The sequence below is a fragment of the Molothrus ater genome, chromosome 4 (assembly GCF_012460135.2).
Source record: "Molothrus ater isolate BHLD 08-10-18 breed brown headed cowbird chromosome 4, BPBGC_Mater_1.1, whole genome shotgun sequence".
Classification (NCBI taxonomy): domain Eukaryota; kingdom Metazoa; phylum Chordata; class Aves; order Passeriformes; family Icteridae; genus Molothrus; species Molothrus ater.
The window spans coordinates 4368641-4395899 of NC_050481.2; the positions used below are offsets into that span (position 1 = coordinate 4368641).

The 27259-nt window shown below is 39.9% G+C and overlaps 2 long non-coding RNA genes across 2 annotated transcripts in view; both read left to right on the plus strand.

Moving 5' to 3' along the window:
• The first annotated feature begins 10700 nt into the window (after positions 1 to 10700).
• On the plus strand, positions 10701 to 12253 carry LOC118686731 (uncharacterized). Its single transcript, XR_004980222.1, has 3 exons — positions 10701 to 10798; positions 11631 to 11746; positions 12099 to 12253. It is a non-coding gene; the product is annotated as an uncharacterized LOC118686731 (long non-coding RNA).
• A 908-nt stretch (positions 12254 to 13161) lies between these two features.
• The window catches only part of LOC118686348 (uncharacterized), a 105152-nt gene continuing 91054 nt past the window's right edge, over positions 13162 to 27259 (plus strand). The window contains exon 1 of the long non-coding RNA XR_004980146.2: positions 13162 to 13231. This is a non-coding gene — a long non-coding RNA (uncharacterized LOC118686348). The remainder of the gene's footprint in view (positions 13232 to 27259) is intronic.

A 27259-nucleotide genomic window follows, 5' to 3' on the forward strand; every position in this document is an offset into this window, starting at 1 on the left:
GAGGGGAGAAAGTGATTTTTGACAACAGCAGTTCCTGAAACAGCTTGTGCAAACTAGAAACACAAAAAGAGAATTTAAGATAAAGAGAACAAAGACATCTCACAGCTACACACACACACACACACACAAAGCGTTTCCAGCTACTTCAGACCTGGAAATCAAGTGTTCTGTCTCTAAAGGTGTTAAATTGCAGCGTGAAGCAAAAAGTTAATATGAGGCAAAATTAAATGAAAGAGAGAGGCTTTTCTGGGCATTGGCTATAAAATCTGAACACTAAAAATACCCTGTTATCTTTTCCAAATCTTTCATGATTTTAAGAATGCGAGCAGCTAATTTTAATGTTGAGTTAATTTGACTAACCACATTTGAGGACTAGAATCTCAGCATTATCTGTCAATGTTTGAAGCACAGAGTTTTTATATTAATGGTGGTTTGGATTAATGAGCCTCTGATGAATTGAAGGTGTAACAATGGCAGATCAGTAGAACTGTGGTAGAGATAAGGGATTATTTGTAAGAACAAGGTGATAAAGATTTTCGGTCAGGTTCATGCAGACTAAACTGGTGTGACAATTTAACATGAAAACTTTTCACTTTGCATGTTCCAGATCTTATCCACTCTACTTTGAAAGGTGTAATAGCAGGATAGAGACATGAAGCACTGGGTTTGCTCCGGGCACTGTGGGAATACTAGCAAAGCTCATGCAGCTAATACTGGAATGTAAAGGCACATTTTACCCAAAGGATGGCTTTTAAATGGGCAAATTTGTCCCGGTTTTACTGGCACCCAAGCTAGCTGGGTTAAAACTCAGTTGTGTTGGTTCTGTCCACAGGTGTTGGAATGAGGCCTTTGCTGGCTGCACAGTGACATGTTTGAGATAAGGACAAGCCCTTTCTCTCTGCCTGTGCACAGACAGGCAAGAATTAACGTCTGTTTCTGTAGTGCACAGCAGGTATGTTTGTGGCACTGGTTCTTTATCAGATATCTGTTTGTAAATAGGATTCTTTCCATTATAACAAAATAATTCTTTCCATGATAACAATTTAAAATGCATTAAAAAATCCCAACCACGCAAACAAAGAAATCACCCAAAAAATCACGGCCCAAACCCAAACAAACTACCAAAAAATAGGACAGTTATAGAATCTGATAGAAGTGATGAATGTACTACTCAGTGTTTATCTGCTTACTGTATAGCCATTGATTTTTTTGGTGAGGACAATTATCCACTACAGTGGAGCTTTATTTAAAGACTTTTAACTTAGATTTCTGGAAACTGAGTGATATATAAATCTTGGAATCCTTCTCAATGATTTATTGTAATGTAACATTTGCTGCAATAAACTACGCCCTCAATTAGACCTGAGCAACTCCATTAACTTTAATTATATCATGGTTGTAACTGAGAGTATAATTTAGCCCTCTGGGAACAGAATATACAATTAAAGCTCCACAGTGCAGAACAGGCAGAAGAAATTTGCCCTTCAGCTGGAGCTGTCAGGGAAATTATAGGTTGTTTTGGTTATTCTCTCCAACCTTAACAAATCCCATTAATGACATAGTTGCAGTGCATGGTGGTTGGTAGAACAAGTACTGTTTGTCCTTTTTCTCTTGGTATCTTGCAGGTGAGCAGAGAGCAGGAATTTAAGCTCTTGGGCACTGACTTTTTGCTCAGGGAATAGGAGAACAGGAGCTGAGTGAAAAAGATGAGTGCCTTAACAGTTCTACAGAAATTGTCAGCTGTGGTTCAGGACCAAGCCCAGCCAGAGGATGTGGAGGGCTTGGAATTGAGGGACTAAGAAATAATATGTGGTTATTTGACATAATCCCACAGTAACAAACTTTAATGTTGCAGAGGGGAAAGCAAACCAGATCCTGTGATAAGAATGAACCAGTTTTTCATGCCAACTGCTTCAGCAGAAAGCAAAGAGTTGACAGTGTTATTAAGCTATGCTGATAGCCTGTTCAACTTCTTTCTATGTGACTGAGGAAAATTAATTTAGCTTGTAAGAATAAGAAAGGAGAATTTCTGTCTTGCATTTCTTATTTCCAAAGAGGGACGCCAGAGGGAACTTTTAGCCAACATGCAGGGTTGTTTTCCTGTTTGCTTTTGGTTCATCTTCCCAAGATAAATGGGTTTGTTTGTCAGTATTCACATCTGGTGGATTTCGAGGGCTTGAAATCAGTGCAAGATAAACCATGAGGGCATTGGAAGTTGAAGTCCCCATGGAAAGGCTACAGAACAGTTGGGGACCATCATGAAAAGCAAGCCAAAAGCACTCAGGCTATGCTAGACCCTAAATGACAGTGCCCAGGAGACATCAAAGCCCATGGTGTTCCTGCAGGCTTGGCACTTGGGTTTCATAATGCTTTCCATGGCAATCTCAGCTCAGTCTCAGTCCATGAGCCCCCAAGTTCTTGCAGTTTTCATGTCAGAAAACTCCTCAGGGAAGGCTCTTTGTTATTTCTGACAACTGGCACTGGCAGCTCAGGCAGGTCAACACAGTGTCCCCCCATTGCAGAGTGTAATCTCCCCCCACTGGAGAGTGTAATCTACACTCTCCACACCCAGATCCCACTGACATGCATTTGCAAAGGAGCATGATAAAGGATTTCCCTCTGTGCCCAAACATAGCAGCCTGGCTGCTTCAGCAGTGAAATGTTTTCAATGTTGGCACCCAACTCCTGTACTGAAAGTATTTTCTACTTTCTTTGTCAAGTGAGGAGCTACTTTCCACATCAGTGCAATTTGTGTGTACCTACCACCCTTGAGTTTAAGGCTTTCCTCAAGTAAGTTCCAAGTTTAGCTGAAGTCCTGCTAAAATGATTAACAAAACACAGCTCCTTGTGCTGTCCTCTTTTCAGTCTTCTATGACTTGGGCAAATGTGCTTCACTACTTGCATCTGAAAGTCCTGAAGAGTCAGATTGGCTCATATTGAGATCTAAGTCTTGAGAGGAAGCCTAAAATGATGAGAGGGCTGAAGAAAGCAACATCTAAGTTAAAGACAAACCTCACAAACCCATCTAAAATGTGAATATCTCCACTATATAGAAAATGTATGTGGCAATGTAATCAATAGGGAAAAAAGGATTTATTTAGGAGTAGAACTTCCACCCATTGGTTTAAATTATGTGGTGGAAAGGAAACAAGGGGAAAAGAGAAAATATTGATGAGGCAAAGAAAAACTTAAAATTTGTGAGTCTATGGAAACTTTTCAGTTATTATATTTAACGGAATTGGCCTGAAAATTTGTAATGAAAAAGGCCATTTGTAAAATTTGAAATGAGCTGTGAAAATAGCACTGTGCTGAATAACACTTAGGAAATCCAGGCTGCATTTTTTTTTCTGGAATAAGATCCAATTTATTTCTCTTTTCATACCATTAATCTTCCAATTAAAAAAAAAATACATAAAGAAAAAGTACAACAGGCATATTCAATGTTCTTGCCTATTAAACTGAGTACATAATTTCCTGCAACATATGAATTTTTACATGTTCTTAATATAATAGTTAAATGGGGAACTTGTCATTGCTAACTTCTCTTGCTTTCTTTCATGGCAGTGCATCTCTTGGTGAGGACCAACACAGAATAACTGTGCTCTGGTACAGAAGAAGAGGAGAATGGTGTGAGTATGCCTTTTAATTGCAATTTGTACCCTCTAGTTCATGTGTTGAAAGGGACAGCAGCTTCTTCATGCTACTTGTAATACTGTGAGGGTGGCTGACCACTCCAAACTGAAGTGCCAAACTGAAAGAAACCCCACAAACTTTGTAATTAGGGTAAGAATGCTTAATAGCATTTTGTGGATGGGCTTCTTCACTGCCTTGTACTTGCTGACTGTGTGAAATGCTGTAAAAGTGGAAGGGGCTGTGTCCCCTCTGTGTAAATGACTCTCCAAGCTGAAAGCCCTGCTGTTTGCATGCTGCAGCCTCACCTGCAGTGTTTAAAGACAAGGCTGGATACTGCCTTGCAGAGCCAGGCCAGGGAATGTTTGAGAGAAGAAATGTCTCTAGCAGTGTTGTGTGGCCTTGTGATCCTTGTTGTCTTTATTGTGGCTGATTGGAAAATGCCCTGTAGATGTTCCAGAGCCACTGCTAGACTGATTATCATAGAATCAAGGAATGCTTTGGGTTGGAAGGGACCTTAAAGATCATTTAATTCCAGCTTCCTGCCATGGACACCCTTTGCAGAACCAGGGTGCTCAGAGCTCCACTCAACCTGGCTTTAACACTTCCAGGAATGGGGCAAATTCTCTGGACAGCCTGTTCCAGTGCCTCACCACCCCCACAGCAAACAACTTCTGTATATCTAACCTAAATTTCCCCTCTCTCAGTTTGAAGCCGTTCTCCCTTGTCCCATCACTAAAGCTCCTGATGAAGGGTCCCTCTCCCATTTCCCTGCAGCCCCTTCAGATACCGGAATGTTCTCTGAGGTCTCCACTCAGGTTGAACACCTGTAACTTTCTTAGCCTGTCCTCACAGGGCAGGTGTTCCAGTCCTCATCAACCTTGTGGCCCTCCTCTGGACTTGCTCCAACAGTCCTGTGTCCTTCTTATGTTGGGGACACCAGAATTGTACTCAGTGCTCCAGGTGGGATCTGACCAGAACAGTACATAAGACTTTTAGGAAAGAGGCTCATTGCTGTAGATATACTCTAGATATGTTTAAAAAACCAAACAAAATCCAGAAAACAAAACCCCAAACCCTTCTTACAATAAAGTGTTGAAAGTGATCCTTTCAAACAGTGTTTGAAATAATTTCTCCTTCTAAATGTTCAAAACTTTACCTATTTTAAGATATATAATGGGAGATAAGCCCCTGTGAAAGTGAATGCTGTTTTTTTTTTTTTCCTTGGGAATTTATCTTTGTTGTTTTTTCATGACATTTTGTCTAGGTTAATGGTATCCTTGCAAGAGAGCAATGTGCATGTTCCTCAACATGGGTGGGGAGTCAGATTGCCAATTATTTAAATGGAACAACAGTTGAATTAGCAGGTTAGATGAAAACCAGATTATCATAATATATAAATTACATGACCACTTCAGAGTGCGTGATGCTGAATTGCTGTTTGGATCTGCTATCAGGTTCTGAGACATTTTGTGTAAAATGCTGATTTGTGCTTGGCTGCTGGCTATGATGCTTGCACATGGGGAGAGGAACACAGAGTACTCCCATGCTCAGAGCACTGTGCTTCTCTAATTCTGTGGTCTTTTCTTGGATGTGACACCTAGAGTGGGGCAGATTACGTTTCCACTTAATGATCTGCAGGATGATATGCTGTGCCTTTTTGGCTAGTCTCCTTTCTGATGCTTAACAACTCTATACACACAAAACTGGGACAAGAATTTAACCTACTCTTTGCCATCCATCAAAAGAACATGAATTGCATCTATTGAGGGTAGGAAGATTTGACAGGGGAAAAAGGAAATGGTAGAAATTATAAACCAGCCAGGTGCAAGCTGGCTGCCTAAATGAATGTGGCTCATGCCTAAGTGGGCATGAGAGTTTGCAGACATATTGGGTGGTCAGACCCTCACCTGAATTATATGGCTTGGAATCAGAAATATCTCCATTTTCCTCCCTGAATTTACTCCAGACTCATGCAAGTGTAACTGAGATAAAATGTTAATTATAGACTCTCAGGATCTTTCTTATTTCAGGGCATCCAGGAGCTGGGACATGGGTTTGCTCATGTTGGAAAATGAGACTGTGCTAGCAGTCTGGGCTGGTTAACAACAGTGAAAGGGCTCTGTGCTGATTTAATTAACTGGCTATTACTAAGAGAACTTAAGACTCTGTCTAGGTGGAGCAGTAAATCTGATCTGTATGAAGTCTGGAGGCAAGGCTTGTTAATTGTTTTTCCCTTGGAAATCATGTTGTCTGGCAGGTGGCATGTGCTCAACCCTCATCCTGACATGGATCCTGGGCAGAGTGGAGTCAGGATACATCTGGGACTGGTGAGTGATTCCAGGTCCTATACTTCAGACACAGACCTTCAGGAACTTCATCTTCTAATATCAGGCTTGTGATATGCTTTTGGCCTCCAAAAGTCTATTTTTGGCTGTGTCAGGTTTAGCAGCTCTCCCCTGCCCTGTTCATATGCTGTAATTCTTTTGACTTGCTAATTCAGACCAGCTGATAAAGAGGAATTTTTTGAGCATAGGGGTGGAAGCTACTATTCATGTATTCAACTTCATCTCCAAGGATACTAGTTTGATTTTAATTCTCTTAAAACATGTGAAAGCCTAAGAAGGGCCTTGTTGGATCAGATAAGAAGAGAAAGAAATTCTGCTTTGGGCAGTCATGGGGCCCTCTGAAAACCATCCCTCTCCTGTCAACATTCACAGTTGTTTCACTAGGAATTCTATGGGATACAGCCATGACATCTGTGCCAGTTGTAGTGATATTCCTTCTTGTATTTGGTAGCACAAAATGTTTCAATTATAGTTTCAAATTTGACTAGATATATCACAGTGAGTGTAGGTGGTGTTTGGGATATGCCCTTTCATTCTCAAATTCTATGCAAATTGCTTAATTTTGTGTTATAACTGTTATAAAATGTTATTTAAACACTTTATTTGGACTCTGAGCACTCACCAAATATGTCATACTCAACTCTAGACCTCTGTTAGCAAAATGCAATTGAGCTGCACTGTTGGCATTGTTAGGCAACTGTGCCTTTCTCATCTCATCCTCTTTCTCCTGTGTAACAATGCAATGGCTTTCCTTTAGGTTTATCAGCTGTGTTTCCCATGGCTCTCTCTCTCTCTCTCTCTCTCTCTCTCTCCCAGAGTCAAATGTTGCCTCCACTGAAAGATGTGAGAAGAGGGAAAAGAGGTTGACAGTTAAGAGTTCCTGAAAAGGTGAAATCTCACAGCCTGTATGAACTTTCTCTCTGTGCTGTTTTCCTTGCCTGTTCATGACAATTCTGTCTTTTCCCATAAGTACCTCCAAATGGGTGTCTGCAGTGTGTTTTGTACATCGGGTTTTGTTTGTCTGTAGCACTGACTTGTTGCTTCTCTTTTAAACAGACAGGGAAACTTCAAGAAGACTCATTGCCATATGTACACAGGCTAATTTTTGCAAGCCTTCTGATTCTTCAACCCTGCAGCTTTCTACTCCTCTCTCTAAGTAGTGATGTGCTTGATTATTTAGTTAGTTGAGGCATTTGCTTTGTTATGATTTCATCTTTTGGACCAGAGGCAGCCTGAAGCAGCAAGGCAAAACAGCTTGCTATAATTTGACCTTTTTATCTCCCAGAGGAAGAAAGTGTTGTCCATTACCAAAAATAACAGTACTGGACTTGTTCCAATCCAAAATATAGCTTTACTCCTGAATTAATGTTGAAAAAGAGTAACAGAAACATTTTTTGCAGGAACACTTCTAGTGACACAAGGAAAACTTGGTATCATAGACATGAGGGAGATTAAAACCTGAAGTGTTTCAAAATAGTTTGCAGAGGCAATTAATGCAACAGTTGCTTAAGCTTATTTAATGAATATTTCACAGGGCACACAGCATTGCAAGAAAAGAAAAGAAGCACTAATGCATTAAACTGTCTCAGGAGGTAGGTCTTGATGAAGAACCTCTGGCTCTGGCACAGAAATAAATGTTGAGGGGTAAAAGCAAAGCAAAAGGAAAGGGAAGGAATCTGTCCCAGAAAAACTGGGATTCAGCACTGAAACTGGCACTCTGTGTCCAAAGGAGGAAAAAAGAAAGGAAAAATTATCAAGAGAGAATGTTTGTGAAATAGGAATAGGAACTAGTATTGTTGTGGAGGGTGAAGAGGATTGATAAGTATTTGAAAGCATCAGTATGAATGCAAGATGCATGACAAAAACAGAGATTAGGAATACACAAAAAGCATTGGCATCATTAACTGGAACTGAGAGGGGAAACAAAAAATGTGCTAGGGATGGTTGTTTAACATAGCATATAGATCATGCAGGAGGGAAGAGATGGGAGAGAAGGTTTGGAAAGAAATAAAACTGAGGATTGTGGAAGAAGATGTCAATTGCTTGAAAAAGACGTGCATGCTTAGAAACTCTGCCTAGCTTTAGCTCCCACTGTCTGTAAGAATGTTTCCAGTTTTTTAATGGTTTTCTAGGGCATCTGAATAGGATGGCTTGGAGAATGCTTTTCCCTGTAAAAGAGCTATCTCAGAAAAGCTACAGGTGTCCTCACAAGTGCATGGTATTTCTGATCTATCAGCCCTGTTCTTTGTGTCTGCTGAGCTTCCCAGGGACTTGTGGCACCCCCAGTTTATCAGAGGGCAGGTGAGGGACTCATAAATAGCAGATCACTGACTGCTGAAGGTTTTGGTGAGGAACACACAAATGGGAAAAGCCTGGGGGCCATCATGTATCATGAGAGCTGAAGTCCACCTGAGGCCTTTAAGAGGATAAAAAGCACATGAGGGTTTCTGTCATAGCACTTGGGTGTTTTTCAGTATCCTGGTAGCATACTTCTGTGATAGTATTTCAGAATCAAAGTGGTTTTCTTCTCATGTAGTCAGCTTTTAGAAAATACTGAATCAAGTATTCAAAGAAACAGTGAACATTTCTTGGAACAAAATACAGATGAATCTAAGAGCATCCAGTCACATCAAATTATAAGGAGCTACTTCTTTTAGAAAGGATGTTTAAAGTTGATTAAGCTTAACTGACTGCTGAGCTGTGTTGCATCCTCCCCACTGGAAGCTGAAGAAGCAACTCAGTTTAAAAGCTTTTCATTTTCATCAATTCAAAGAAATGGGTGAAAGTTCCAGACAACTTTCAAAGAGCTGGACCTGAATTGTCACCAAAGGATTTATTAGTGTGGGTGGAGCACCATGCTAATGCACTTCTTGACATAGTTTTAAGTCTAAACTCTCCATCTAGTCCTTAGCTTCCCATTCCAGCTGAAACTCCTCTAAACCTGACCCTTAGCCATGTCTTCAGACTTGGAGGAATTGCCCTGTGCTGTGGGCAATTTTTACCTTTTGGGTAATAATGTAATATTTATATATTGGTATATATAAATATTACCTTACATTACCTATAATATTTATATATATTTTGGGTAAGAAGGTAATATTTACCTCCTGGGTCACCAGTGGGGCACAGACTTTCCCACTCCTTATTCCCCATCTCTGCTCCCAGCTCCTGATGTGGCCTTGTCTTATCTTCTTCACACTCAGCTTTGTGACATTTGTGGTTCTGCTTTTCCTGGAATAACTGAAATTTGGCTTTGTGGCTTTTTTTTTTTTTGTTCTTGTTTGTTTGTTTGTTGGTTTTTGTTTTGTTTTGTTTTTTTTTTAATTTATGCTCATCTTTCATGCCTGTGGTTTTGCATGCTTAGCTATGCAGAGCAGTTTCCTTTGTCTGCAGTTGCAAAGGCTTCCACCAGGTCAGAGGTTAATGAAATACTTGCTATTGATGTGGTATTTTTCTTAATGCACTGAGGAATATGTAACATGAGTCTTAAAAAGATCCAGCATTCTCTGATTGCTAAGGCTGCAACAATCATTGTAATATTTGCCACTTTTTATTTTTAACAGTGAAATAAGCATAATTGTGGCAGATGCTGCATCCTTTTGCCAAGAGAAATGGCAAACAATGTTCTCATCTTTTTGTCTCTAACTCATTTTATTTCCCTTCCGAGAAGCCATATTTAGCAAATTGTTTGAGCATTACAGCTCCAATAAGGTTTTTACCTTTTATAGGTTTTAGCTTTTCTAGTTAGACAGACTATTTTCTGGGGGATTTCAGCTGCTAGAGAATGTTTCAGGTTTTAAGCATAACAAAACAAAGACATATTTTCTATATCTTGAGAATACTGTAACTCTCCAACAATCTTAAAATAATTGTTGCACCTCATATTTTCAAGTAACTGGCAGGAACAATAATCTTCTACAGCTTAGTACACTCTATTAAAAATGAGTAATATACATATTGATCATAATGCTTCTCTTAGCTGATGAGGCATCTCTTGGGGATGAAACCACAGTACCATATGGCTTTAATGTACTCAATATAGTTCTCCAAATAACCACTATAAATTATATTTCAGAATTATGCTGGGCAGCCATAGATTTAGTCTTCCAAGCTGTCAATAATACATCATGATTGTAGGTAAGAAATTCATTATGCACAGGATGCAGTATTTAAATAATTAACAGCTAACCAATCTGTTTTGTAGCTGTGGTTTGTGACACTTGGAGTTGCACTAACTTTAACATTCCATGATAAAAATGGGTGAGTAATGCACCCAGATAATTGAAACTGATACAGGAAGCAGAATGCATTTCTCTAGAAATGTAGCTAATGTCATGCAATACAATTCCCTCCAAAAGAATGAGATCCAGCATTTTATTGCAATTTTAAATGTAAATTTTAAATGGAAACATTCTTCTGAATATGAAAGTGGTTTACTGCCCAATTCTGGCAAAGGGTGATGTAATAAATAGCTGAATTCAAATTTAAAGCAAAGCTAAAGTTGTGGTGGTGTAGTTTGCCAGGATTATATTATACATTTTTTGTCAAATGTTTATTTGTCAACAAGTTGAGTCATTAAAACAAATAAATTGAAATCCCTGTCTGGAACAAAACCCATTTCATGAAGTAAGCAGTATTACCTGTTAAACACTAACAGCAGTACTCGTGTTTCTGACATTACCAGCTGGCAGAGACCACAGTGGCCTTTTAAAATCTAAACCCGGAGGGAATAATTCTGAGACTGAGTCATCAAATTTGGAATACATGCCATATCTGGACTCAAATACCAGTTTCTGGCTCTGCTCTCTCTCGTTGAGAAGGTAAGGAAATTGGGTAAGGAGGCAGGCAAACATCTGCCTCATGATGAAAGTTCCTATGGCATTTTCCTGGGGTAGAAGTTCAGCATTTTGATGAACAAACTGCTGGCCAAAATCTCTCCTCCACCTTATTACGCACACATTGTCACAAATTGTCCCAGTCCTTTTTGTGCACATTTGCAGTATGGATGGAGCCACCACTGAAGGTGCTGCATGCCAAGTCTGGCCTGGCAACAAAAATTCAGGATGGGAGGTTGTCCTGGTTTAGGGGAGGATAGAGTAAATTTTATTCCTGGTGCTGTGTTTTGGATTTAGCATGAGAATGGCATTGGTAGCAGGTTGCTGGTTTAGTTGTTGCTGAGTCAAGGATTTTTCCAGTGCTCTGCCAGCCAGCAGGTACACAAGGACTGGGGAGGGAGCATAGCCAGGACAGCTGATCTGAGCTGCTCAAGGGGCTATTCCATAGACTGTCCCACACCATGGATCATCACACTCAGTGTGTAAACTGGGCAAGTTTGGTGGAAGTTGCTGATCAGTGCTTGGGGATGGGCTGGGCATCACTCAGCATTGTGTTGTGAATCACTTGTCTGCCTTGATTGCCCTCTTTCTTTTTGTTATTCTCCCTTTTCATGACTATTATGATGATTATTGTTGAATTTATTGCAATTATTAAACTTCTCTTTTCTCAGCCTGTGGGCTTTACTTTTTTTCCGATTTTCCTCCTCTTTGCACCAGGGGAGGGGTGGAGTTGCTGGCTGGGCTTAAACCATGACAGAGATAAAAACAAATGAAGAAAAGAAATGAAATTCATGCAGAAATTTTTTTTTCTTTCCAGGAATGTCATGGAAGCCTTTGCAGTTTTTCACAGGAAATGCAAGAGTCACTGTTTCAGTATAATCACTAGCCCAAATAACAAATATAATGATGCACTTGGAGCTTGATTTTCACAAGGTAAGTAGCTTCTGCAGTAGGCAGTCAGCTGTGCTCAGATTTTCTCTTCAGACTCCTTTGAAAAAAATTTATTTGAGTAACTATTTGGGGGGGTTCAGAGAGACAAAGTGCAGCCAGTAGAGCTATGCTTTAGTCATTACATAGGTTGTCAATCATCATTTTCTCCTAAGTGAAAGATTCAAGTGTGGCTGCTGTCAGAAGTGTGAGCCTCAGAGATTTGCTGAACTCATCCAAATAACAAGGTCTCCAAGGTCTCAGACACTTGAATAGAAAATGTAATTGCATATAGATTTAAGAAGCAGAACAAGACACAGTCAATTTGGATTAAAGCATGCTATGGTTGTCTTGACAGGGATTTTAGTTGGAGCTGTACATGATGGATGACAAGGACTATGAGTCTCTGTCATAAAAGTTTGAGCAGAAGATGATTGTGAGCTTTCGTCTCCTGGTAGGCCCCTCCTCTTAGTGGAAGTACAAAAGATGCAAGCAAATACCAAATGCAGGAATTTGAAGGTGGGTGTCCCACTTCTGCCTTTCAAGTATTTCACAAGTACAGTATACAACCCTTGCACAAGGCCTTTAAAATAACCTATGACTAAATTCAGGTGTAAAGGGAAAGTTGTCTTTCCCCCTCCTCATTGCCGTCCTTGTTGTAACTTTGCTCTCCGCAGACTACTCAGTGCCATGGTAGCAAAGAGTGGAAGCCCTCTGATGGTGCTGGCAGTGATTTAATTGCTATTTTCCAAAGGCTGCCAATTTCTGCAATATTGAAATAGAGGTATTGAGCGCCTGTTATTATAATGGAATAAATTTTGGAATTGCACCCTGGGGTGGAGAGGAAAACATGAATTCATGTGAATCCATGAAGGGAATATAAGTTTTCCCTTCCCTCAGTGAATTATGCACCTCTAAGATGATGTAAACCAAACGTGCACCTATTCATTTTCTGGCTCTTGCTTATGGCAGCTTTTTAAAATATAAGATAATGTTTTAGAAATCCATATGCATGTATGTTGGGTGGTAGTATTGCATTAGAACAGAAATACCAAGCTAAAAATAAATTATCCTTGTTCTACACATGGTCACAATCAGTATTCTCCAACTTTGCCCTCTCTAATGTTACAGTACTTGTTGTAGGAGGGTATTTAAAGTGAGTTTATAGTGTATAAATGTCATGCATTTGATGCTATGATCTGTGCTTGCTACCCTCATGGATAGTTTACTGTCTCTCCCTCCTGATATATCAAATAGACTGTGGAAGACTTGAGGCATTCAAGACTTGCTTGGCAAACCCCTGGAAAATAGCGAGTTTTACTAGACTAATGGCGTACAGACCTCTGTCTCCTCACCAGCAAAACAATATTTTACAACATCCAGCATTCATGAGATCACACATATTTTCCCCAAAGCTGATGAATTACAGGTTACTTCTTGGAGTTGGAGAGCAGAAGTGAAGAAGAGAGCCTGATCCAAATGGCACAAAAGGTAAGGAGCAGTAAGCGTTGGCAGCCGTCACTTGGCAGGCGTGGTGGTCAGCTGTGGCTGCTCTCAGGAAGGTGTGCCTCAAAGATTTGCTGAGCTCATGCAAATGACACTTCATGGGCTCAGCAAGCTGAAGCAGAGGCCTAATTACACAGATGTGAGGAAGCAGAGATAGAATCAGATATACTGACTTGAGTAAATTTGTATTCAGGCCCACTGTTCTCTGCTGTTGGTTTGGTTATCTGTGTTAGTGGGAAGAGCTGGACTAGCTGAGTGTCTGTGCCACGGGCTGGTTGTAACTTTTAATAATTTCCAGTCCTCACAAAATCTGAGTATGGGCTTGTGCTATTTGAAGCATGCCATACCCTCCTTGTCTCACATCATCCACAGACCTTCTGGCCTACGTTTGTCCCTTTCTTTCCACAGCAGCCAGGACAGGAAGGTCAGGGAAGTGATGCACCCTAGGTTTTCCCCCAGTACAAAGTCAGGAAATGGTTCTGGCTAGGTATTCATGATCCTACATTAGTCATAGCCAAAGGAATCATCCTTTTCTCACTTAAAGTGCTCCTAAAAAAGTTCCTTTTGTCCCATGGTAACAGCAATCTGCAGAACTATTAAGCAGCAAATGCACGGAACCGTGCACAAAACCAGTGTGAATGATCCCATCCCGCAGATTCCTGGTGCGTTCTGGCTCCTCTGAGTCTGGCTGATAGAGCTTACATCCCAGACTGCCTCTGTGCTTTTGCAGTGAGGAGAGCACTTTTAGGACTAATAAAGGATGGTCAAATGAATAATCCATGTATTGCAGCTACGTAAAGGACAAATGTACTGAATATAAGTCATTTGGGTAGTGTTTGGTGTACAAGTCCAAAATTCTCTCCCACCTTTTTTTCTTTATATATCTTTTTTTTTTTTTTTCCTGAGGTACTGCTAATTGCCTCTCCTATGCAGGAACATCTACAAATCTAATTCAATCTACTCGTAATTGGCATTACACTTGGCACCAGAAATATGAATGTATTTACTTAACACCTATGTCTTGGGAATCAATTACCAGCAGGTTTCAGAAGAGTGTCAATATCTCATTTGCTATTCTTGACAATATGACCATGCCTGGTAATTTTAGGGTGTTTTCCATGCTTTCTTTATCTCTAATCCTGAATTCATGTGTATCTTTCACAGACTCATGCCAGTGAACATTCTGAGTTGCTGGCATTAATTACTTTCATCACACGGCATTAGGCTGTGAGTGCACAAAAACTTTCAAGTGCCAACAAAATGGAGCAACACTCAAATAGGAATTTGTGGAATGCTATAGCACAGGCTTTTCCCAAAGCAAGTAAAGAACAACAATTTCTCCCTAGCTATTTTTTTTTTCACATGACATATGAAATTGGGAGAGTATTATTTGTGCCTGTAAATTGCAAGGCCCTGGGCACCCAGAACTAACTTTGGCATTGGCTCTGGTTTGACCAGGTGATTAGATTACATGAATTCCTGAGGACCCTTCCAGATTAAACTGCTCTAAGAATCACGAGTTCCTCAGTTGGCTTCATGCATTACCAAGTCCTCCAAGGAGATTTTCTTACTATGCTCTTTGTGAGTAAGAAACTAACTTCAAAGAAGAAGTAACACGGGGCTTAAAAAAAAAAAAAGAATGTGATTCCAGCACAATATGCTGTAATCTTTTTTTTTTATTTAACACTAGAACATGAGTGAACTCACCTCTTGAGTAGAATTTTGTAATTCCTTATAGTAATACTTCATGAAACTTAATAGGGAGGAAATGAAAGAAAATGCTGTATCCACTCCAGACTGCCAGGATATTTGTTGTATTATAATTATCTACTATGAAATTTCGCTACATGGACATCATTAATTTTCAAAATACTGTTGAGGGACTTTTAATAAGCTCTAGGAGCTAGGGTTCAAAGATTTGAGTTTCTTTCTACAGCCTCAGTCCTGTGTTGTTGGCATCATGCAAGCACCTTAGCTCAGTAGTAACTCAGACAGACAGGGACTACCAGCACTGTTTCCTTCAGCACATGCACTCAGTTTTCCTTGGAGGGTCTCCTATTTAAATTCACACTTGGCTCAGTACTGCTTAACTTGGGAGGTCTGACTGGCTCATGAGGCAAAATGATGAGGCTACAAGCCACTGTATTTATTTGGTTTCCACATATTTGGAGTCACCTTTGGTTAATCAGATATATTTGATTATAGTTCATCAGGCACCTCAAGAACATCATCTGGCACAGAAGTCATTTGAGAGCCTTCTTTATTAATTTTTTGTTGCCTATGAACTTTCTGTCTTCCATCTTCTCCCAAAGATCATGGATCTTCTTGAGGGTCCTAAGTGATTTCAGGGAGCCAGACTGCCTACAGAAGGGGTGGATATGCACACTTTTTGGTGATTGTGATGGAATTGTGCCTGCTGCAGTGCTCCCCAAACTGATTCCTGTGATGACACAGCTCTGTATGAATTTTGACATGTATAGGTGTCAGTTTCTTATATTAACCAGTGAAGCAGGCAATGTGCTATAAATTGTTGCTCATTCCTGTCAAGCATACAAGTGTGTTGGCTGCTTGAAATGAGACTTTTGCCTGGCAAGAAAGATATTTAAAATTTGTCACTCAGTGAGTAATCTCATGAGGATTCACTTCTGAAAGTTCCTGCTGAAGAGATGCCTTTTAGGCCATTGAGCAGGTGTTCTTTGCTAATGTCTGCACATGCAGAATGGTTAAAGTACACAAAGAATTTCCTGGGTGACTGTCAAATAAGTCTTTAAATGTAGAGATTAATCTGAATTTAGATTTTTTCCGTGTAAAAAGGCAAAGAATTATCAGAAAGAACACTTGGACATTTGGCTATGAAATACAGAAGAAAAAAGAGAATTGCGAGCTCTCTAGGATCTAATTACACAAAGTCCAAAGATGACAGTGATCATCTTCATTTCTTTTGTGGCAGGCTTTAGAGGGCTTCAGGTGTTCTGGGGCAGATGCAGCAGCATATTCAGGAAGTAAAGCTTTTCCAGGAAATACATGGGAAAATTCAGTGCTCTGAATTTGCTCTGAATTAAGGAAAGCTGTCTTGACATATGTTTCCTGAACCTTTAGGAGGAGTTAGCAAGAAAATGTGATAGGAACAATCTTTCCCTTTCTGAAAAGGAGCTCATGAAGACCATGCTCACACATGTTGCATAATTTCTGGTTGGCTTTTCTCTGTGTGGTTATGTGCAAAACTGCTATGGCTGTGGGAGAAGTCTCTTGATTCTGCAAATCCACTCTGACATTAATGATGAATAGTAAAGACCTCTGCGTTGCACTTTGCACGCTAATCAGTTTTTGTGCTCCTTCACATCTTGCACCATATGTACACTGTGACTTGGCTGGGATGGAAAACTGGAACTGGCAGCACTTACCCTGATTGTTCTTAGCATGATCAAACAGTAACATGGTTTGACAGGAATTTTATAAACCATCATGTCGTAAAACAAAACCAGCAGAAACTAGCTCGAGCAAAGAAGGTGTGTTTAAAAAGAAAAAAAGTTAATGAAAAGCACATGAAACTGCCCATCTGTGCAATTGTTGTACGTTTTCATGTGTATGATGGCAAATAAATGCCATAAACCTTTTGTACAGTCAATTTGAATGTCTCAAAAGAAGGTTTTTTTTGAAAGTTTAGAAGCAAATTACAGCAAGTGCTCTATAATTCACACTGTGAATCCACTGGTGGTAGTCAGGGAAGGATTTGTCAGGCAATATATACCTTGCCCTTTCTCCTTTTATATCCATAAGAATTGTCTCTTACACATCCTTGGCCTTTGCTTGTTTGCTTTTTTTATGTCAGCACATGTGAGTTACAACATGAAAAAGGAAGTTTTGCAAACTCAGGGGATCAGGCAGTGAGATACATGTCACCATTTTGCACTACAGAAGACAGCATGTCATATTGGAAATGTTTTTATTTCCAAAATTAATACCTTCCCCCATCCTTAATAAGTATTTATCCCCATCCTAAAAAAAAAAAAAGAAATGTAAATCATCAGAATCAGACAGTTCAGGGATTCAAGAAAGCCTCTCTTAGCAAGATTTGGGCTCCAGTGTTCCAGGTCTATGAAAGGAAAATAAGGACAAGGAGCCAGGAGAAAACACAAGCACTCTGGCAAGTAAACCTTAATCTCAAAAGTGACAAGAAGAGGAAGTGTCTGTAATAAATCATGGTCCTGAAAATCCAAAAGGAACCATGAAAAAATACAGGAGCAGGGTTCTAGGAATAAAATCAGATGACCTAGCATGAGTCAATTGATTGGGAAAATGTACATACAAGGCATAAAGCAATGGTTCTGTAAATAGATCAGGAGTTAGTTAAGGTAGTGGAAGTAACAGCAAAAAAAAAGTTAGGTCTAATATTTTTTATCTAATACTATGGGATACTGTAGGCACAGAGTTTGTGGTAATTGGGGTGGGGCTGTGGACAAACCTCATCCCCAATGGGCTGCAGGTGTGAGCAGCATTGAAGGTAAGGAGTGCCCAGGGGCACTGAGCAAGCACCAAAGGGAGCAGAGGGCACACAGGTGCAGGGCATCAACAGGAGGGGATAAAAGGCTGGGCTGAGCGACAAGAAGGGCAGATGCCTGCGGCCTTCTGAAGAGACAGGTGTGGGGAGATATCGCGAGGTCTCGAGATATCGCGAGGTTTCAAGATATCGCGAGGTCTCAAGATATCGCGAGGTTACGCTCAGGCGGAACCCCTCCCCTTTTACCGTTACTGACCGTTACTGACCGTTACCCCCTGTTATAAAAGACCCTCCCTATCCATTAATAAAGGCCAGTTACCGTCCACCACATTGGTGTGTGCGTGTGCTTGGCCCCTGTGGCAGAGGCGCCGCCACTGAACTGTCCTCGACCCGGGACGCCACGCCCCAAGCGGTGGCAACAGACAGGGTGTTATTCTCTGTGGGTGAATACTTGAAACCTTCTGAAGTTGTGTGGTGGTGCTCTGTGCATTGTGGTCATCTCAACTGTGACAGGACACCGAGTAAGGTAGCAAGAATTTTTTCTTGACTTTATCAGCAAGGATCAGTGTGTCCCTATGGTTAATGCAGTGATATAAATGAGGGGCAAAAGGGGGAAAAGCCAAAATGTCAGCCACGTGTCTAGATGATAATAAATGACACAAAGTGTCTCCCACCTGGATTTCTGTGGACAACTATGCATATAATTAAGCTTTTAACCAATCCTTAATGAAAGACTGTAGGATTTTACCCCTTGGAGATTTTTCAGAGGATCAGTATGTGTGAAGGGTGAACAAAATACACCTCACAGTATTCCTGAACTAAAGACTGGTTGAGTCCTTGACATTTCTGAGTCCATGACAGTGAAAGATCGTTTGGCACTTTTATGCTTCTGTTTGCCAAATTATACATGTGGTTTGTGTTGAGTCTTTGTTGTTTATTTTTCCTACTAATGTCTGCAGCAAATGCTGCTTGGTCTGTGATCTCTGTGGCTTTTTCACTGCAGGGTCACAGGTGCACTGGCCTACAGGTAGCCACTGTCAGTGTTCTGAGCAGAACTGGCTGCTGTCATTGATCCCTGGGTCATGAATTACTGTCCCATGAAAGTCAGCTAAAAGCTGCAGGAGGTCTGCTTTCAAAGCTGAGATCATATGACTGCTTTAAAATGAGCAGAAAATTCATTTTCTGTTGGCTTTCATTTTTGCTCTGTTGTTCTTGATATCGTGTCAAAACTGTCTTTTTAATTCAAGTAGGTCAGTGGCTGCATCTGATGACATTAATTCACACTTTCTGACTCACATTTCCACTGAGTTACAAAGTCCAAAATCCTCTGTTTATATGCTTTTTTTATGAACACAAGTTAAATGAATTCTCTTTCCATGTGCAAGTATTTTATTTGGGTCTTTCCACTGGGCTTGGGCACTAATTTCTTGCTTTCATTCATGCAATGAAATCTATTCACTCATTTCAAACTTTTTCCCAAATAATTCCCTCTTCTTCCTCTCAAAGCAGTCAAGAAGCAACAAAATATTTCCCATCAGTGTCTTCTGATATTTGTAATTAACTGATCTGGTCAAACTTACTGATGTTATTTTCCTCCAGGATAATTGTTGAAGTTCCTATAATTAATTTTTTTTTTTCTGGCTAAATGCATTGACTCAATGACTCCAGAATAAACTCTCATGTGGAAAGATAAGTACAAGGTATAATTTAAAAAGTGTAGATGAACAGATCAGAAAAATCCTTAAACAGCTTCATGTGATATTTCTTGAAGTGGGAGATAGAGTCATTGATGCTGGAGAGGGATGCTTAAAGGAGCTTATTTAAGCCAACCTTCAAATCTGTGTGACTGAAGTTCCTGAGTCAGGGGGAGGTGGGAGCAGGAAGGTAACCGAGGATGAGCAGGGAGGATTGCAGAGCAAAGGAAGATCTGCATTGACCTGTGGCCAATGTTTGCTTTAGCTGGCATTGTTAACCTTGAACATGACGATTTGGTCGAGCAGTACTCCCCAGATCAGTTGGGTGGTATGTGCAGGCGTGATTTAAGAGCTTGGAAAATGACTTTTCTTTGGAATGAACCATCTGAAAAGACAAACTCAATGCAGTGTTGGCAATACAGAAGGGATTTATGGGAACAGAAATGATTTCAGGGAACGTGGATGCAAATAGCAAGAGGAACGTCAAAACCAGTAAAAGCTAACAGGGCTGGAAAAAGAGAAAAGCTGAGATATTTGGATTGCTGTTATATGTGTATATGCCCCACCAGTTTTAGAGTTTGCTAACTCAAACTGGCCTTGGTGCTGCCCACCTTGGGTTTCTGTGTTTCAGAATTTACAAATACAAGCACCACGTTCCTTTGTCGTGGCCCTTGAAGCACATGGCAGCACAAAGAGCCACGGCAATCCCCCACCAGTTCTATGGCTTTTGTTTGTGGCTGCAAGTATGCAGCACACTCAGTAAAATCAGGCACATCAAAACAAAACAGTGCAAAAAAAGGAGAGAAAAAAAAAAGTCAGTTGAAATTCATGTGAACTTTGGGGAGAAACATGATTTCAAGCTAAACCAAATGTTTCAGTTTGCTCTGCTTCAAATAAATAAAATAACCCAGTGGGACTACATCCCTGTAGTGAGACACAAACTTTACCTGCCAGTGATTTGAGGCAGATGTAGGCTCAGCTGGCTTGGCTGCAGTATGATGTGAAAGAAACACAAGCTTTTCAGGGTTTTATAGCTGGAGTTTTGCTGAGTGCAGCTGCTCCCTCAGCATATTATTAACTCAAAAACATGTTCATTAAAAAAAAAAAAAAGAAAAGAAGAAGAAGAAAAAGATTCCTGGCACTTCTTTATCATGCAGGGGGATCTCTTGGGCTGTTCTGAGGGGGTGCATTTGAAAATTGCTGGAGTGGAGGATGTGATGCACTAAGATTAGCATAAACAAAATGGAATCTAAATAATCGTAGTGAGGGTAAAAAAGAAGACAAAATGGGAAATATTAGACTTGTATCCATCTGGAGATTTCCTTAATAGGCACCCAGGAGCCTATCAGGGACTCACATCCATCACAAGAAACTTATTAAAAAAACTCATCACCTCCTCTTCTCCCTTTATTTTATTTCAGTAGTGGCTGCATAGTTTCTAAAGAGATGAATAATACTGTGATGGCAATGGTTTTGTAGAAGCACAGGATAATTGACTGTAAGGCTGGAAAGTGCCTGCTGAGGTCTCTGCTGCCCCAGTGGGAGAATCAAGTGCATCTGTGTCTCTTAACACATTTGTCTTCAGGGCTTCCAGTGATGGAGGGCCCTTGCTTTCCCTGGGCCTGCCTGATAGCTTTATTAGCCTCCCCCCAGTGGACAACTCATCTTTGCTGCTGAAGTTTAATTCCATAACTTCATGGCTGTTTGCTCCTGGAAGTCCACATGGTTTAGGAGCTGTTCTCATTTCTGTTATTTGAACACTGCTCTCGCCCTCATCCTGCTTTCTTTTAATTAAGAAGCTTCAGCCTTTCCTTTCTCCCCCTCCCCTGTCTCCTCATCTCCCTCCCCTTATCACTTATTCTCACTCTCACCACCCCTTTGCAGACTCTCTAAATGGTGAACTTTGTTCCTGGTTTGGTGTTTCCAGGGCAGGCACCCAGAAGCCTCCTGGCACAGTGACAGGAAGGGCTCCATCTCCATCCTTTCTCAGGCAATATTGTAAAACACATCCCAATGTGATGCCTGCTCTCTCCACAGAGCACAACTTTGATTTATGTTCAGCTGGTGATCCATGGTGCTCCTTAAAGCCTCTTAGCAGCTGCTACTTAATCATTCTTCATTCTGGCTTTGTGCATATAATTTCCCTGATTTAAGCTAAGAATTTTGCACCTGACTTTATTTGATGCTAAGCAACTTCTGTAATTGTCTAGGTTGATACTGAATTTTTATCACACCCCAACAGACTAACAGTTCCTTCCAATTTAATATTTTCCGAATGCTTAGAAAATTTACTGGAAGTACAGGTTTCCTTCTACCAAAGTTATACTAAATGCTTTACTAGACTCTGCCTGTTATGGACTGGAAAACATTTGGAAAATGCTATTTCAGGATGATTATTGGATTTAGCTCAAAATGTACTGTCTGGGACAAATTTCTATGGAGGAAGGTGCTGCAGTGATAATATCAGCAAGTATTGGCTTGGAGTTGGCTTTGCCACAAGAATCATATTCCAGACTGCTGTTACAAAGTTTTTAGGGGCAAGGGGACATTCATATGTACTCTGTCTTAAGAGATCTGTGAAGTAAAAAATAGGTTTGTGTGCTACCTACTTGTTCTGTGTTTATTTATTTAACATGGAATAGAATAAGGCTCTGGCCTTATTCCACTGTAATGCATCAGCATGGAATGAGAAGAGTTGGAAAAAGTGTGATTTTACTGAGTAAATCTTTCTGCTGGGTGAACACTAAGCATTGTGGTACACTACAGCACATTGTGCAGTGCCTTTCAAATTTACCTAAACTAAAGTATTATGTGTTGTCAGAGAGCAAGCCTGTTTTCTCTACTATTTCCACCATTTTTTGTAACAAAAACCCAAGTCTGGCATATTTGAATAATTAAACTGACAAAACCATCTTAAAATATTCCAGGACAGATATTCTGATACATGAATGAAGACCACTGATTTACCAATGGACTCCTGAAGCACTCTTGGGATAATGTGGGTGGCTCTTGCAGCATTTCCTGTGGTAGTTTTCTCTATATCTGCTGGCAAGCTGAGTATCACTTGGAAAAAACAGTTTTCTGTGGAGTTCCCTCATGCCATGGACAGGAGAGGAAAGATGAGATTTAGGGCTTTACTTGCTTTTAATTTTCCTAAGTAAGCTGGTCATCTTTTTGTCCTGTCCATCATTTTTCTTTGATGGTGGTTCAGTGATACATTATTCTGTCTTAAGTGAGAAAATGTCCTAAATGTGAGCACTAAACAGTCTTTGATGTTTCCTGGAAACTCTTGACTGATCCACCTTGATAAACACTCATGCATTTATCTGTTACCAGTGTACTGCATCAAAACTCACCAAATATTACATGCATGTTATGCTGGCACATTTTGTGCAAGCCACATGTCCAAGGGTGTTTTACTGTGTTCTTACAAGAAGGTAGAACAAATGTCATCCTGCTTTAGGGATTTACAGGACACAGTTCAGCTGATTTCGTTCAGTCTAACACAAGCCACACTGTTCTCTCACATGAAACACCTATTCAGTACTAGAATCCACACACCTGCTTTCTAAACCAGCTTCATTCACTCTTTGATTTATTGATCCATTAAGTGAGTTTTCAGACCTTACAAATAGCCTCAGATAATCATTTCACTCCCTTTTTTCCTCTGGGACAGCAAAGGTCAGTTTCTGTTGTAAGCTCTTAACTCCAATCTGGAATTAGCTGGAGATCATTAGCACTCAATATAAATTCAGCAGAAAGCTTGAAATGAGCTGGTAGTCCAGCTGGGCTTAAACAGGACTTCCATCCTGACAGTGGAGGTAACTTGACCTCAGCTTTTTTTTTAGTGTCAGAATTATCTAATGCTATTGTTGCTGCTGTAACTTGGAGATATTCATAGAAAGTTAACACTGCTGGTTGCTTTTGGGGCTCCAAAAAAAAAAAAAAAAAGGACCATTGCCTCATGAAAATCACCCATGGTGTACTTCTGCTTTCTTCTCTGCCCATACAGACACCAGTTGTGCCTGTGCTTTGGAGGTGACTGATGAAATGAGAGCCTTATCTTTCATGCTCTGAGGTTTGTTAGCATGAAAAACCACTAAATCAATGAATAGAGTGGCAGTTCCTCAGAAATCTACAATTCATCTTAGTGACTCTGAAAAGGTTCGTGGCTTTTCCTGGCTAACCATCTGAATTTTTCAGATAACAGCATTCTCTTCTGGCAATTTTTTTTTCCCTTTTAACAAGTGATAGCTATTAATCTAAAGTTGCTTTCTAGGTATTCTGCTTATTTCATATAGTCCTGATTTCTGGGGAATACCTTCTTCCTATTGATCATCAGTGCTTTAAAATGCATTATTAAACATAGTAAAGATTATTTAAATGTAAGAAACAAAATAAGGAAAAGAAACTCTATAGCTAAAACTAAGTTTCCTGAAAGCCTAAAAGAATTAGTGAATCAATTCAATTTTAGGGCCTTAAAGGAAATTAAACAGTTGTAAAGGTGTTGCTGCCACTCCAAAGGGTGACATGCAGTCACCCATACAGGGTGTCAGGATGCAGGAAAGGCTCACTGAAGGCCATTGGAAGCAAGAACAGTTCTCCCAGCCTCTGTTTTTTGGTTGCTTACCTATCTGTGGGAGAGATGAGGAAAAGATGAAAGAATCTGATGTAGGAGCTGGTAAAAGGACAGGAGACAGAGCTTAGTGTGGCGTGGAGAAGGTGTCCCTGAGGAAACAGCTGTTGGACTAAGAGACGCTTGGAAAAGTGAGTGGAAAACCGTCTCTTGTTTCTTGATTTCATTTGTGCTCAAGAAAAGAACACCTTATACGTTTCTAAATAAAAGTAAAGAAATTAGGCAGTGTTGGAGAACACCTACCACTTTCCCTCTGGAACGGAAGGGAAAAAAGTTGTTCAGCTTTACAAAAAGTTGTTCAGCTTTTCCACCCAGTTTTGGGCACAATACCTGGTACTTGTTCTCTCCGTCACCTTCCCTGCAGTGCAAGCCATTGCTACCATAAACTCGGGGCTGCTGTGAAAGAAAATCTTACTCCAGGCAGACATTTCCTGTTGAAAGATGAAACCTTACATTTTAGCAGTGCTCTTACTTTGCTGACCCAAAAATAAGTGGCTCAGAGAACAGCTTAACCTTTTCTGATTGTAGGGATGGGAATAGAGTGCCTGTACTTTGAGAAGAAAACTCATATATTTCTTCCTAACTTCCAAGGACTTACAGAATTAGCTATATATCATTTGTAATGCCCAATAGCAACTTATTTTTTTTAATTTTTAAATGCAAGTTAGCTTTTTCAGAATCTGAAATGGTATCTGAAATGAGCCGTAGCACTAGTAAATAGTTATTTTTCTCCATCATAACATTACTCTTTTGTGAGGATTTTAAAATTTCTTCTGGAATTTGAAAATGGCTTGGCAAAAATGGAATGGATAGAACTGAATTTTGAACTCAGAGGTGGTCTTGGGCTGCAATTTGTGTCAATTTAATTCCAGGGTTTACCTGCAGATGGTATCTGCAGACTATTTCTCAAGTGTAATGACATAAGAATCAATAAGAATAATCTCATATTTGATTCCTCACTCTTTGCTGTTGGTCACTACAGAGGGCTCATTAATATGAGTATTTTACTTTATGAAAGTGCTATTCTGTTTAATGGGAAAATGGAAGCTATTTAAAAATAACTATTTTTTCCCAGCATAAGAAATGTTTTCACATTTCATAAGAAATGTGTTCTATTGATTTAGAGGCAATCCAAATGCTGAAAACTTCAGTTGAAATCTCTGTTTTGGCTGCAGTTCATGCGAGGATTGCTTAAGAGAACTGTCTGTGGTAAATGTGCTGGCCTAAATGTACTGCCACTGGTGGCCCCCTCCTGAAGGTTTCCAGTAACTTTTATTTTTCAGTGTAGCTGAGAACCTGATCCTTGGGAATACAAACCAACCAACTTAACTTACGTGGGACACCAGGACAGGTGAAAGAAAATGATGGAATATTAATGGGTTTTGCTGTTTTTTAAGAAAGCCAACGTTTTATGTGGAGAGAAAACACTGAGAACTAACATCCTTTTTATGTGAAACTTCTGTTTTATTAATAAATAACAGGAAATAGAAATGCTTGGCAATGTTAGTTCTCAGGAGTAACTCTGTGAAAAGTCATAACCTGTTTCAGAATATGAAGGTTAGCTGTGAATTAAGAGAGAAGTGATGATAAGGGTAGGAAAAGAATGTCCAAACAAATAACTTTAATTGTGCATTTTCCCAAGTCCTGTGTGATAAAGAGGTCACACTGCAGAGCACTGTGAGCTGTGCCTTCAGAAGTGAAGGGCAGACTTCTTCAAGGCAGTTTCACAGCTAGATACATCTCCATTTAGAAATGGTGACAATTTTCCAGGTCAGAACACACATCTAGGGATATAAACCAGTGATATTTGTGTGTGTCTGTGACAGCCATGGGAACTGGTTAATTGGGGAGCATGCTCATACGTGAAAATAATCTTTTATTCCTTCAGCAAATATGATGAATTGTCCATCTTGGTGTTCCTGTAAGAAAGAATATGAAAGGGAAATTATTTCACTGGCTGAGATCCTAAACATGGACAATTTCTTTGTAAGCCTCCTTGAGAAACAACATGGGCCCAAACTATTTATTTCATCATAGATGAACCTGAAAGAAGAGCAGTCTAAAAAGGCATAGCCCTCTAAACTCTGCTCTCTCACAGCTTGAATGAGTGCACTGAGCTTTCATGAATCCTGACAAGCATAACTGGGATTAGAATGAAGTAAAATATAATGGATGTTCTTTGTGTATGGGAAAGTTTCCACAACAGAGAACATAATGTGAAAGATATCCTTATAAAAATGAATGTAATTTATGTATGGTTTGCAATATTCTGTGCAAAATAGTCACATAGGGAAAAAGCCTGAGATGATGCCAGTAAGGTTTTTTGACTGAAGATATATTTTAAATCTTTTAAACTTGGTTAACTTAACTTTAATTTGTCCCTGCCACAGTCAGGGATACATTCTACTTGAGCAAACCTGATCTAGAGGAAGGTGTCCCTGCCCATGGCCAGGAGCCTAGAACTGGCTGATCTTAAAGGTGCCTTCCAACCCAAACCATTCTGTGATTCAACATGGATTATAGTAAAATCATTTTCAGATATAATGACTCATTAAGGAAACTGATGTTGAAACTTAATCACTGTGAAACTTGGAATAAGAAAACAGAGTAAGACTGCAGGATTGCAGCTCTGAAAAGGTGTTTTATGTTTCATGTGCATAAATATATTTCTAAGGGTTTCAAATACATCCTGAAAATGTTCAAGACACCAAGATAAGTGTAATCTTGGGAAAGTGAGAAGGGTCCTTCAGCATTAATTAACACAGCTTGTCATAATTACATGAATAAACACTTCCAAAACACTTTTTGAGAGTGTCAAGCCTTCTGCTTTGTCATTGCTTATTGGAGATGCCAAAATATTATCATGACACTTGAGCAGTCCTGCAGCCTGCTTGGCCACACTGCTGATATATGAGAAATAACCTGAGGGGGATTTAGCAAGAGCAAAAGGACTGACTGGTGTTCCCATGTGTTTATTTGATTTACTTTTAATAACTTAGCACATAAATCATTCAGACCCAGCTACTCAGATTTAATAGTGAGCCACAGTAGCAACTCTAAAGATTTTTTTTTTTTTCACTAAGCAAATGTTACTGAACACATATTCTGAGTTTACATTCTTTCTTCACTCAGGGATTGCTCACTTCAGAAATACTTTAAATTATGACTAGAAATTAGAGTAC